Source organism: Coenobita brevimanus, chromosome 104 (genome assembly GCF_032717465.1).
Source record: "Coenobita brevimanus isolate Jiangsu-jjx chromosome 104, ASM3271746v2, whole genome shotgun sequence".
In the NCBI taxonomy this organism is placed as follows: domain Eukaryota; kingdom Metazoa; phylum Arthropoda; class Malacostraca; order Decapoda; family Coenobitidae; genus Coenobita; species Coenobita brevimanus.
The window spans coordinates 349,395-364,601 of NC_137057.1; the positions used below are offsets into that span (position 1 = coordinate 349,395).

The window sequence follows — 15,207 nt, forward strand, 5'->3', positions numbered from 1 at the left end:
AAAATAAGTTTCAAAGCAAGCCTGAGGACAGTAAATCACCCATGGGGATGAGGGTGGGTTCGTGGAATGTGGGAAGTTTGAGGGGAAGAGCGGGGGAAGTCATTGACGCATTCAGTAGGAGGTGGGTCGATGTGGCGTGTTTGCAGGAAGTCCGGTACAGGGGTGGATCAGCCAGAAAAATTGTTGGGAAGGACTGTTCCTATAAGTTGTTTTGGCAGGGGGGGACAGACGGATATGGCGGTGTTGGTTTGATGGTTGCGGAGAAATGGGTGGCATATGTTATGAATGTTTTGAGAGTAAGCGATAGGATATTGGTGGTGAAAATTCTGTTGGGAAGAAAGATAGCTGTGATTATATCGGCATATGCTCCATAGGCAGGATTGGATGAAGCAGAGAACGATTGATTTTGGGATGATTTAATATGTGTAGTGGGTGGTATGCGGGATGATGAGATAGTGATTTTGGGAGGGGACTTAAATGGTCATGTAGGTGAAGCAGCACAAGGTTATGAAGGAGTGCATGGGGGATGTGCGTATGGTCTAAGGAATGCAGAAGGGGAAAGGATACTCGAGTTTGGGGAGGCAACGGACATGATTGTGTGCAACACATACTTTAGGAAAAGAGACAGTAGGTTAATTACGTATGAGTCTGGGGGAAATAGCAGTCAGATAGATTATTTTCTGGTTAGGAGGGACGATAGGATGTTAGTGAGGGATGTTAAAGTTATAGAAAGTGAGGAATGTGTGCAGCACCACAAACTACTGATTTGTGATATGGTGCTTAAGGAACGAGTGATGAAAAAGAGGACATATGTACCTAGGAGGAAAATATGGAAGCTGAAAAACCATGTAGTAAGGGATGCCTTCTATAGCGAGTTGAGGAGAGTAGTGGCTGAACTGGGAGCTGTAGACAGAGGCATTAATGAACAGTACAGAGCCCTCAAGAACAATTTCTTGAGAGTTACTGATGTAACATACGGTTGGACAAGAGGACCACCAAGACATAAAATCACTTGGTGGTGGGATGAAGGTGTAGAAGCTGCAGTTAAGGAGAAAAGAAGGCTTTTCTGGGAATGGAAGAAGGGTGGTAGTGAAGAGGAATATTTGGCTGCCAAGCGTAGGGCTAGAAGAGAGGTATACAAGGCAAAGTCTGAGTCACAGAGACTATTACTTGATAACCTAAATCATGGGGAAAGGAAAAATATGACATTTAGGGTGGCAGGTCAAGTGAAGAGGGATAATCGGGATATTATAGGTGAGCAGTGTGTGAAGAATGATGAAGGAAGGGTAGTGGTGAACAATGAGGATATTAAAGATGCATGGAGAGAGCATTATAGCCGGTTGTTGAATGAGGAGTTTGGCTGGGACAGAGAAGGTTTGGAGCCAGCAGATCCAGTGTCTGGCCCTTGGCCTTTGATTGATACTGCTACTGTGAGTGAGGCAATAGGCAGGATGAAGGTGGGGAAGGCAGCAGGTGTGTCTGGGTTGACTGCCGAAATGTTGAAGGCCTCCAGCGATATAGGGGTGAGTTTAGTCACTGACCTGATAAATAGGATTATTTATAAGTGTGTTGTCCCAGATGATTGGCTGAAGAGTGTAAATGTAAATGTGTATAAAGGGAAGGGTGATGCCCTGGAAAGAGGAAATTATAGAGGTATAAAGCTTTTACATCAGATAATGAAGGTAATGGAGAGAGTTTTAGAAGGTATGATTAAAGAAAGAGTGAATAATGATGAGGTGCAGTTTGGGTTTATGCCAGGTAGGGGGACCACTGATGCCATATTCATTGTTCGACAGCTTCAGGAAAAATATATTGGTAGAAGGGATCTTTATTTTGTTTTTGTTGATTTGGAAAAGGCCTTTGACAGAGTCCCTTGAGAGGTGGTGAAGTGGGCAATGAGAAAGCTTGGCTTGGAGGAGTGGCTGGTTAGGGTGGTTATGGCTATGTATGTGGGTGCTCACACCCAGGTAAGAGTGAATGGAGATTTGAGTGATGAGTTTTTCGTGAATGCTGGTGTGCATCAGGGGTCAGTCTTGAGCCCCATGTTGTTTATCATGGTACTTGAAGCCCTTTCATGTGACTTTAAAAACGGACTCCCGTGGGAGTTGTTGTATGCTGATGATTTGGTGTTGATTGCAGAGAACGAAAGGGAGGCGGAGGAAAGGTTTAGGAAGTGGAGAGATGGTATGGCGCACAAGGGTTTAAGGGTAAATGCAGATAAAACAAAAGTGATGATATCTAGGGTTGGTGGTGATACTGTCAAAGACGCAGGAGAGTGGCCACGTGCAGTTTGCCACAAGGGCGTGGGAAGTAATTCCATCTTGTGCAGTGTGTGTGATAAATGGGTGCATAAGAGATGTAGTGGTATCAGAGGTAGACTGCAAGATAATGCTGATTTTATGTGTACGGCGTGTCGGGGTGAGCAGGTGGAAATTGTCAGACGTGAAAGGATTGAACTTGCTGGCGAATCTCTTGAGTGTGTGGAAGAGTTTTGTTATTTGGGAGACATGTTGTGTGCTGGAGGTGGGGCTGGAGCTAGCTCTGTGGCTAGGATGAGAAGTGGTTGGAAGAAGTTCATGGAGCTCTTGCCTCTCCTGACATTGACAGGACTCTCCCTACGTGCTAAGGGGTCTTTATATGCAGCATGTGTTAGGAGTGTAATGTTGTTGCCTATGGTAGTAAGACCTGGGCAGTGAAGGAGGAAGATATTCGCCGGCTCAGACGTACAGAAATGACAATGATTAGGTGGATGTGCAGTGCGTCCCTGCATCCAAGGCCTGGAGGGGCTGGGTTTACGACGGAAGAGTTGAGAGGTAGGATGGGACTGGAGTGTATTGGTGTTGTGATGAGGAGGGGTAGACTGAGATGGTTTGGACATGTGGAGAGGATGGGGGATGATAATTGGCTGAGGAAGGTGAGAAGTGTTAGTATTGGAGGTGGGGTTATGAGGGGTAGACCAAGAAAGACATGGGACGAGGTCATTAAGTGTGACCTCCGGGTTAAGGGACTGAACAGGGAGGCTGCAATGGATTGTGCAGCGTGGAGAGCCGCCATTAGGTGACCAAGGCCGACACATGCAAGCATGTTGGAGCCTTTAAAAACGAAAACGAAAAAAAACATCCAATCCTCAGGGACTCTATCTTCCTCCCAGGCCAATATGCACATCTTCCACATCCATTCTACTACTATCTCTACCCTATGCTTCAGCATTTCACCACACACTCCATCAATTCCTGGGGCTTTCCCCATTTTGACTTTCTTCATTGCTTCCACAACCTCCATCCTACTGATTTCTTCCTGTCTTCTCACCTCCTGTGGAGTGATCTGAGGTAAACAATGACAGCTACCTGTGTCCAGGATGTTGCAAAAAAGTAGCACACAAATCTTCAGGCATTCACTGCAACTTTTGTGAAAAGTGGTTTACCTAAAGTGTACAGAAATAAAAAGAGACCTGCTTGATGCACTGTATGAAATGTCAAATACAATGTGGTTATGTGTAGGATGCTATGGGAAGATTGTATCATCACTGGCCACAGGAAAGAAGAGGGATAGAGACAATACGGACACTGGAAACAGACCAACACAACAATGAACTAAAAGAATTAAGTACTAGAGACAGTTACAAAACAAACTCAGAAAATGAAGATGTGCTTATCACAAAGAAGCTCTCAGATCTGGAAGAACAAGCGAATGAGATATAGCACAATATAACTGAGATGGTAAGGACAGAGGTCTGAAAAGCAGTAAAGGGGGAAGTTACAGAAGCATTTGAAATAGAAAAGAGAAAAGAGTACCTGATTATTCACAATCTTCCTGAACCAAACCAGGAACTGTCAGGGAAAGAAAAGAAGAAGGATATTCACAATGTACAAGACACTGCTGGAAATTGGATCAGTAGAAATCATGCAGGCCTTTAGACTTAGCTCATGAACAGGCTCAGCCAGACCAAAGCTGTTGAAAATCAAGATCAAGGATGAAAAAAAAAGAGCAATGATACCGTACTGAGACACTCAAAGAAATTGAAGATATTATAGAAAGCTTCCTATATATAACATCAGACCTGACAAAGAAACCAAGGAAGGAACACAAGAAACTTCGTTTGGAACTTGAGAAAACATGAAACTGGGCTCCAAGATTAGATCACAAAGAACTCCAAAATCATATGGTGAATGAAACCAGTAGGCAAGACAAGTGGGATATAAACAAAATCGAAAATTCTGCAGTAAGAGAATTAACCCAATTGCTTTGTACTTCATATGATGGAAAATGTGTAGCTGCTACATGTACAAACATCATAAAAGCAAGATTTTTTTTTTTTTATGGATGCATTTCTAATGCTATTTGGCATCTCAACTGAGCTATTTCCATCACCACCCATGCATCCTGCCACAACCCATGCATCCCCAGTATCTCCCTATTACTGAACTAGTATGAAGGGGAGAGGTCAGTTATGCAACTTCAATACTTCACCACGGCTGAACTAAGGTAGATAATGAAGTCATACCCAGTACAGGTATATGTTTTTCCTATACTTTTCCATGCACTATTTCATTTCATATGAGCATTTCCTATACTTTTCCATGCACTATTTCATTTCATATGAGCATTTCCTATACTTTTCCATGCACTACTTCATTTCATATGAGCATTTCCTATACTTTTCCATGCACTCTTTCATTTCATATGAGTTATTTTTGAGATTTTTTTTTTTTTTTTTTTTTTTTCCACACAGAGGGGGGGGCAAACCAGAAAACCTAATGCAGCAGTTGTCAGGTTAAAGGCAAATTGTGTAGAATTTAAGAAATCAAAAGTAAGGGAAAATAGCAGTATCAATATTAGAACAAGCATTAGAAAGCCTTGTAAATGGGTTTGTGTGGATATTCAAAACCGAAACACAAAGAATACTGTAGTAAGAGGAAAATTCTTATATTAAATGCATTTCAACAAACTGTGAGAGCATAAGGAACATATTACCGGAGTTTACAAATCTGGTAAATGATGTGAAACCAGACAATATTATTAGTAGAGGGATGGTGCAGACAACAGAATATTCTGAATAGTGAACTTGGTAGCGAAGTCTCACAAAATTACCATCTGGAAAGAAAAGACAACACTGGTGAGATATTTGGTGGAATATTAATGTATTTTCACAGGTCTTTAGAAGTCTTTGATTGCAATGAAATGGAAGACCTTGCAAGAAACTTCTCCGAGTCTCTGTTTAAATGGGTCAAAAGGGGAGATGGGCTGAAGATTCTTACAGGATGTCTATCGTAAAAACAACTCATTCAATCATTCATTCATTGCCAGACGCCATGTATCCCAGAAGAAAATAAGATACTCTACTATCAATTACTGGAAAACATTGGAGAAATGCCAAATGGAATATTAGTCACTGATGACTTCAAACTGACAAACACTGACTGGACCTCACAAACAACAACATCCCCTGAAAATTCCCCAGAGTAAACACTGACTGGGAGATAGCTTCCTAACTCAGCATGTTAAAGACATAACTAGCATTAGGGGAGATCACAGACCAAGTACGCTTGACCTTGTTATCACAAATGAGGAAAACAGTATAAAGAAGATAAATTTTTTGAACCCTTTAAGCAAAAATGATCATGGTGTGTTAGAATCTGAGTATGTGTACCAATCACTTTGACAAGTCCAAACTGACAAAGTTAAATTCAATTTCTTCAAAGGCAAGAACAGAGAATTTTGAGGCTTAAAGGACATTAACTAGAAGGAGGGAGAGTGTGTAAGAAACGGAATCTAAAGGTGAATGTAGGGAAGAGTAAAGTGATGGTCTTTGCGAGAGGTGAAGTCAGTGAATGTACAGCGAGGTTGGATGGTGAGGAATTGGAAAATGTGAGTACGTTTACGTACTTGGGTAGTGTGATGAGTAAGGATGGAGGTTTGGAGGGTGAAGTGCTTGAAAGGGTACAGCAGGGAAGAAAGGTTGCTGGTTCTTTGAAAGCAGTGATAAGAAACAGGGAAGTGAGCATGTAAGTGAAAACGTTACTAAATGACAGTATTGTGATACCAACTCTAACGTACGGAAGTGAAGCTTGGACGTTGTTGGAAGGACACAAGTCAAGAGTGAGAGCAGTGGAAATGAGTTATTTAAGAGGAGCCTGTGGAGTCACATGGAGAGACAGGCTGATGAATGAGGATATAAAGGAGCGTTGCGGTGTGGATGTGGATGTGATAGGAAGCGTTATGAGGAACACACTGAGGTGGTTTGGCCATGTGGAGAGGATGGGGGGTGAAAGACTGACGAAGAGAGTGTATGTGAATGAGGTGGAGGGGGGAAGAGGGAGGGGGAGGCCGAGGATGAGATGGAGGGATGGGGTGGAGAGGTATATGAGAGAGGGGTGTGTGAGTTGGGAGCAGGGCAGTGAAATATATATATATATATATATATACATATATATATATATTTATATATATGGACTTGGTGTAACCTGTGATTTTATGAAATCCCTTAGGAAATCGTGAAATATAATAGTTTAAATTAGGATGGGTTGATAAAGATTAGGTTACCTTAGACTGCGGTTAAGTTAGGCTGGGACAATCTACAGTCAGTTAAGTTTAGGTTAGGCTGGGTTAGTTAGGTTAGGTTAATTTAAATGAACGATTAAAAACTTAGCATCTTTCTATAATAAATTTAACTTAACCTTACCTGACTAACCTTAACATCGATTATCCCAGCTTAACCTAATCACAGCCCAAGGTAACCTGACCTAAACTTAGCCTCAACTATCCTAGCCTAACTTAACTGCAGCCTAATTTATCCTAACCCTAATTAGGCCATCCTAATTTGAACTCATTTCATGAATTCCCTATGGATTTCATAAAATCACTGGTTAAACATATTCCCTGAAACAAGTATATATAAAAGGTATTTATCTGGCCAGTATTTCTCTTCTCTAAGCCAGAAAAGTAGTTGTTACAGTATTTCATTTCCTAGACCCACTGTTGGAACAACAGCTGCCATCCCAGGGAGAGAAATTAGGTTAAAGATGGGAGAAACACCAGTATAGTGTACTTCATTTTCGGGCCAAATTTTCCTTGATTTTGTCCGTCTTGTAGCGTATAGGCCCAACTACAACAGCAGATATGTCTCATCACATGCACAACATTCCCGTAAAGCTATATCTTTCCTGTCATAATTGATGTAGAATAATTAGGCTTAGTTAGTTTAGGTTGAGTTCATTTGGTATAACATAGGAGGAAATCTGAGGGGATAAATTTGTAGTTTTGGACAACAAACCTTAATATAACCTACCAATATCCTGAACTGGCCTAACCTATCGTAACCTTTGCTATCCAAATCTAACCTACCGTAATCAAAGCGTAATTATTAGAAAGAAAGAAAACACTTGTGCTAGCCAAATCAAAGTTAGACTGCCATAATCTTCATTCCTAACCACATACTTTACAGTACTCACTTAGCAACCACAGGAACAAAAAATAGGAGGTTATAGCCTAAAACGTTACAGGAAATCTGTGAAAATTGTCGTTTTATGAAATCACTAGTCAATCTGTGAAAAGGATTTTTAGACCAGGATGATTTTGGTTATATTTCAGTTAAAGTCAGGTCAGGTTTGGTTATATATGGCTAGGTTAGATTAGATTAGATTAATTTAGATTATGCTTTGTGCAACTTACCGTAACCTAGTCATAACTTTTACTAAACAAACCTATACAGACCAAACCTATCATTAACATTACCTAACCTAACCCTTCTTAAATATTGAAATTTAAGCTCACCTAACTACAACCTTCATGTGTACTAATATAACCATGATCAACCCAGCCTAAGTTAAAATCCATTTCACAGACTGATTCGGGTTTTCATAAAATTATACCACGTTGAGTACACCGCTTCCCGTCCGATCAGCGAAGTTAAGCAACGTTGGGTCTGGTTAGTACTTGGATGGGTGACCGCCTGGGAACACCCGATGCTGTTGGCATAACGTTCTCCCTACGTGTCAAGTGGGGTTGGTGGAGGATTAGTGCCCCTCCCTGTAAAACAATTAACTCTAAGCCTTGACCACCCCGTTTGGGATACATGGCGTCTGGCAATGAATAAATGAAAACATTTTCCACACATTTCCTGGAATATAAAATTTACCCACAAACAGGCAACCTGACTTACTTCAATTAGTAACTATTAGGGTGAAAATTGAATATATCCAAATACTATTAACTGAAAACCTCCAATACTTTAGCTGAAGCTGGTGGGTTAGGATTACGCTAGGAGCGACTGATCCAACAGAAATCACACTGAACTGTTAATATAATGGTGAATATAAACACCTGTATGCACTGAGTAAACTGTCATATTAGAGACACGTTGGTGCAGCATGAATTATGGCTAAATGTATTGAAGAAACAGCATTAAACAGTATGTGGCTCCACCGCCGAGTTGACCACATCCACATACGACACATATTTCCCAGTTACGTCATTAATACTAGCATATGATATCTTGCTACCCAGTAACTAGTTTTGACGCAAACCATTCCACTCCAAATAAGGTAATGAGGCAGTAATTCATCTAAATACGAGCGAAGAGCACCACACACATCATCCACGACTTGTTGTTGTTGTCCAGGAAAGGCGCCTTTTGATCGCTAGGGCTCCCCCGACCCTGCAGGTCCCATAAGGCGCTAACGAGCCATGTTTTCCAATATGGCCTCGCAGAGCCGAGGTTTTGAGTATGCGCCTTTCACGATAAGGCTATGTGTAATGGCGCCTTTGGCACAAAAGGCGCCGTTAAACGTTTTAAGTATCTGGCCCCAGGGGCCGGATACTCAAAACGAGCCTTTTACCACAACGCCAGTTGAAGAACGGAGCCTTTTTGTACGGCAGGTCAAAAGCGCCGTTGGGGACACACCCGACTTCCGTACTCAAACAATTTTACAGGCGCCTTTGGTGTGCCATTCCGTGGAAAGGCAACTTTCCCTCAGAAGGCGACATTTGATACCCCAGCCAATCACAGGAGCGTTATAAAAATACTCTTAGGAAGTGTCTGCTAATCGCAAAGCAGCATTTCCTCTCAGCTGACGGACGTAAACAAAACATGAAATTAGTGAGGATGCAACAAAGTAGTCCCGACATATTTCCGTTTTCGTAGTGATATTTTGTGAGAATGGTGAAAAACCATAACATGAGATTCAGTCGCACTAACTTCAAAGTTTTATGAAGGACCTATAACTCACTGCCCAAAATAAAGATACGGTTTATTCATGTCTACAGCACCTTCAGTAACACCTTCCATAAATATTTAGTGCACAATATATATATATATATATATATATATATATATATATATATATATATATATATATAGAGAAGGATTGTGGAAAGTGTTAAGAATATATGGAGTCGATGGGAAGTTGTTGAATGCTGTGAAGAGTATGTACGATGGTGCGAAGGCTGCAGTGCGTGTGGATGGTGAACTAAGTGAATTTTTCTCTTTGAAAGTTGGGTTGAAACAGGGATGTGCCATGTCTCCATGGTTGTTCAATCTGTACATGGATGGGGTAATAAAGAGGTACAAGGTAGGGTGGTGGATGTTGGAGTGGCCCTGGTGAGAGAGGATAGTGTTTGGAAACTCCCTGTACTGTTGTTTGCAGATGATACTGTGTTGTTGAGTGAAGACGAAGGGGAGCTGCAAGGCTTGGTGGATGAGTTTGGGAGAGTGTGTAAGAAACGGAATCTAAAGGTGAGTGTAGGGAAGAGTAAAGTGATGGTCTTTGAGAGAGGTGAAGTCAGTGAATGTACAGCGAGGTTGGATGGTGAGGAATTGGAAAATGTGAGTACGTTTAAGTACTTGGGTAGTGTGATGAGTAAGGATGGAGGTTTGGAGGGTGAAGTGCTTGAAAGGGTACAGCAGGGAAGAAAGGTTGCTGGTTCTTTGAAAGCAGTGATAAGAAACAGGGAAGTGAGCATGGAAGTGAATACGTTACCAAATGACAGTATTGTGATACCAACTCTAACGTACGGAAGTGAAGCTTGGACGTTGTTGGAAGGACACAAGTCAAGAGTGAGAGCAGTGGAAATGAGTTATTTAAGAGGAGCCTGTGGAGTCACATGGAGAGACAGGCTGATGAATGAGGATATAAAGGAGCGTTGCGGTGTGGATGTGGATGTGATAGGAAGCGTTATGAGGAACACACTGAGGTGGTTTGGCCATGTGGAGAGGATGGGGGGTGAAAGACTGACGAAGAGAGTGTATGTGAATGAGGTGGAGGGGGGAAGAGGGAGGGAGGCCGAGGATGAGATGGAGGGATGGGGTGGAGAGGTATATGAGAGAGGGGGGTGTGAGTTGGGAGCAGGGCAGTGAAATATATATATATATATATATATATATATATATATATATATATAGACTTGGTGTAACCTGTGATTTTATGAAATCCCTTAGGAAATCGTGAAATATAATAGTTTAAATTAGGATGGGTTGATAAAGATTAGGTTACTTTAGACTGCGGTTAAGTTAGGCTGGGACAATCTACAGTCAGTTAAGTTTAGGATAGGCTGGGTTAGTTAGGTTAGGTTAATTTAAATGAACGATTAAAAACTTAGCATCTTTCTATATTAAATTTAACTTAACCTTACCTGACTAACCTTAACATCGATTATCCCAGCTTAACCTAATCACAGCCCAAGGTAACCTGACCTAAAATTAACCTCAACTATCCTAGCTTAACTTAACTGCAGCCTAATTTATCCTAACCCTAATTAGGCCATCCTGATTTGAACTCATTTCATGAATTCCCTATGGATTTCATAAAATCACTGGTTAAACATATTCCCTGAAAGAAGTATATATAAAAGGTATTTATCTGGCCAGTATTTCTCTTCTCTAAGCCAGAAAAGTAGTTGTTACAGTATTTCATTTCCTAGACCCACTGGTGGAACAACAGCTGCCATCCCAGGGAGAGAAATTAGGTTAAAGATGGGAGAAACACCAGTATTAGTGTACTTCATTTTCGGGCCAAATTTTCATTGATTTTGTCCGTCTTGTAGCGTATAGGCCCAACTACAACAGCAGATATGTCTCATCACATGCACAACATTCCCGTAAAGCTATATCTTTCCTGTCATAATTGATGTAGAATAATTAGGCTTAGTTAGTTTAGGTTGAGTTCATTTGGTATAACATAGGAGGAAATCTGAGGGGATAAATTTGTAGTTTTGGACAACAAACCTTAATATAACCTACCAATATCCTGAACTGGCCTAACCTATCGTAACCTTTGCTATCCAAATCTAACCTACCGTAATCAAAGCGTAATTATTAGAAAGAAAGAAAACACTTGTGCTAGCCAAACCAAAGTTAGACTGCCATAATCTTCATTCCTAACCACATACTTTACAGTACTCACTTAGCAACCACAGGAACAAAAAATAGGAGGTTATAGCCTAAAACGTTACAGGAAATCTGTGAAAATTGTCATTTTATGAAATCACTAGTCAATCTGTGAAAAGGATTTTTAGACCAGGATGATTTTGGTTATATTTCAGTTAAAGTCAGGTCAGGTTTGGTTATATATGGTTAGGTTAGATTAGATTAGATTAATTTAGATTATGCTTTGTGCAACTTACCGTAACCTAGTCATAACTTTTACTAAACAAACCTATACAGACCAAACCTATCATTAACATTACCTAACCTAACCCTTCTTAAATATTGAAATTTAAGCTCACCTAACTACAACCTTCATGTGTACTAATATAACCATGATCAACCCAGCCAAAGTTAAAATCCATTTCACAGACTGATTCGGGTTTTCATAAAATTATACCACGTTGAGTACACCGCTTCCCGTCCGATCAGCGAAGTTAAGCAACGTTGGGTCTGGTTAGTACTTGGATGGGTGACCGCCTGGGAACACCAGATGCTGCTGGCATAACGTTCTCCCTACGTGTCAAGTGGGGTTGGTGGAGGATTAGTGCCCCTCCCTGTAAAACAATTAACTCTAAGCCTTGACCACCCCGTTTGGGATACATGGCGTCTGGCAATGAATAAATGAAAACATTTTCCACACATTTCCTGGAATATAAAATTTACCCACAAACAGGCAACCTGACTTACTTCAATTAGTAACTATTAGGGTGAAAATTGAATATATCCAAATACTATTAACTGAAAACCTCCAATACTTTAGCTGAAGCTGGTGGGTTAGGCTTACGCTAGGAGCGACTGATCCAACAGAAATCACACTGAACTGTTAATATAATGGTGAATATAAGCACCTGTATGCACTGAGTAAACTGTCATATTAGAGACACGTTGGTGCAGCATGAATTATGGCTAAATGTATTGAAGAAACAGCATTAAACAGTATGTGGCTCCACCGCCGAGTTGACCACATCCACATACGACACATATTTCCCAGTTACGTCATTATTACTAGCATATGATATCTTGCTACCCAGTAACTAGTTTTGACGCAAACCATTCCACTCCAAATAAGGTAATGAGGCAGTAATTCATCTAAATACGAGCGAAGAGCACCACACACATCATCCACGACTTGTTGTTGTTGTCCAGGAAAGGCGCCTTTTGATCGCTAGGGCTCCCCGACCCTGCAGGTCCCATAAGGCGCTAACGAGCCATGTTTTCCAATATGGCCTCGCACAGCCGAGGTTTTGAGTATGCGCCTTTCACGATAAGGCTATGTGTAATGGCGCCTTTGGCACAAAAGGCGCCGTTAAACGTTTTGAGTATCTGGCCCCAGGGGCCGGATACTCAAAACGAGCCTTTTACCACAACGCAGTTGAAGAACGGAGCCTTTTTGTACGGCAGGTCAAAGGCGCCGTTGGGGACACACCCGACTTCCGTACTCAAACAATTTTACAGGCGCCTTTGGTGTGCCATTCCGTGGAAAGGCAACTTTCCCTCAGAAGGCGACATTTGATACCCCAGCCAATCACAGGAGCGTTATAAAAATACTCTTAGGAAGTGTCTGCTAATCGCAAAGCAGCATTTCCTCTCAGCTGACGGACGTAAACAAAACATGAAATTAGTGAGGATGCAACAGAGTAGTCCCGACATATTTCCGTTTTCGTAGTGATATTTTGTGAGAATGGTGAAAAACCATAACATGAGATTCAGTCGCACTAACTTCAAAGTTTTATGAAGGACCTATAACTCACTGCCCAAAATAAAGATACGGTTTATTCATGTCTACAGCACCTTCAGTAACACCTTCCATAAATATTTAGTGCACAATATATATATATATATATATATATATATATATATATATATATATATATATATATAGACAAGGATTGTGGAAAGTGTTAAGAATATATGGAGTCGATGGGAAGTTGTTGAATGCTGTGAAGAGTATGTACGATGGTGCGAAGGCTGCAGTGCGTGTGGATGGTGAACTAAGTGAATTTTTCTCTTTGAAAGTTGGGTTGAAACAGGGATGTGCCATGTCTCCATGGTTGTTCAATCTGTACATGGATGGGGTAATAAAGAGGTACAAGGTAGGGTGGTGGATGTTGGAGTGGCCCTGGTGAGAGAGGATAGTGTTTGGAAACTCCCTGTACTGTTGTTTGCAGATGATACTGTGTTGTTGAGTGAAGACGAAGGGGAGCTGCAAGGCTTGGTGGATGAGTTTGGGAGAGTGTGTAAGAAACGGAATCTAAAGGTGAGTGTAGGGAAGAGTAAAGTGATGGTCTTTGAGAGAGGTGAAGTCAGTGAATGTACAGCGAGGTTGGATGGTGAGGAATTGGAAAATGTGAGTACGTTTAAGTACTTGGGTAGTGTGATGAGTAAGGATGGAGGTTTGGAGGGTGAAGTGCTTGAAAGGGTACAGCAGGGAAGAAAGGTTGCTGGTTCTTTGAAAGCAGTGATAAGAAACAGGGAAGTGAGCATGGAAGTGAAAACGTTACCAAATGACAGTATTGTGATACCAACTCTAACGTACGGAAGTGAAGCTTGGACGTTGTTGGAAGGACACAAGTCAAGAGTGAGAGCAGTGGAAATGAGTTATTTAAGAGGAGCCTGTGGAGTCACATGGAGAGACAGGCTGATGAATGAGGATATAAAGGAGCGTTGCGGTGTGGATGTGGATGTGATAGGAAGCGTTATGAGGAACACACTGAGGTGGTTTGGCCATGTGGAGAGGATGGGGGGTGAAAGACTGACGAAGAGAGTGTATGTGAATGAGGTGGAGGGGGGAAGAGGGAGGGGGAGGCCGAGGATGAGATGGAGGGATGGGGTGGAGAGGTATATGAGAGAGGGGGGTGTGAGTTGGGAGCAGGGCAGTGAAATATATATATATATATATATATATATATATATATATATATATATATATACTTGGTGTAACCTGTGATTTTATGAAATCCCTTAGGAAATCGTGAAATATAATAGTTTAAATTAGGATGGGTTGATAAAGATTAGGTTACCTTAGACTGCGGTTAAGTTAGGCTGGGACAATCTACAGTCAGTTAAGTTTAGGATAGGCTGGGTTAGTTAGGTTAGGTTAATTTAAATGAACTATTAAAAACTTAGCATCTTTCTATATTAAATTTAACTTAACCTTACCTGACTAACCTTAACATCGATTATCCCAGCTTAACCTAATCACAGCCCAAGGTAACCTGACATAAAATTAGCCTCAACTATCCTTGCCTAACTTAACTGCAGCCTAATTTATCCTAACCCTAATTAGGCCATCCTGATTTGAACTCATTTCATGAATTCCCTATGGATTTCATAAAATCACTGGTTAAACATATTCCTTGAAAGAAGTATATATAAAAGGTATTTATCTGGCCAGTATTTCTCTTCTCTAAGCCAGAAAAGTAGTTGTTACAGTATTTCATTTCCTAGACCCACTGGTGGAACAACAGCTGCCATCCCAGGGAGAGAAATTAGGTTAAAGATGGGAGAAACACCAGTATTAGTGTACTTCATTTTCGGGCCAAATTTTCATTGATTTTGTCCGTCTTGTAGCGTATAGGCCCAACTACAACAGCAGATATGTCTCATCACATGCACAACATTCCCGTAAAGCTATATCTTTCCTGTCATAATTGATGTAGAATAATTAGGCTTAGTTAGTTTAGGTTGAGTTCATTTGGTATAACATAGGAGGAAATCTGAGGGGATAAATTTGTAGTGTTGGACAACAAACCTTAATATAACCTACCAATATCCTGAACTGGCCT

The 15,207-nt window shown here is 41.1% G+C and overlaps 2 pseudogenes; both read left to right on the forward strand.

The window, feature by feature from the left end:
* Positions 1-7,857: 7,857 nt before the first annotated feature.
* On the forward strand, positions 7,858-7,976 carry LOC145416204 (5S ribosomal RNA; annotated as a pseudogene).
* Positions 7,977-11,805: 3,829 nt separating this feature from the next.
* Positions 11,806-11,923, forward strand: LOC145416208 (5S ribosomal RNA; annotated as a pseudogene).
* The last annotated feature ends 3,284 nt before the right edge of the window (positions 11,924-15,207 follow it).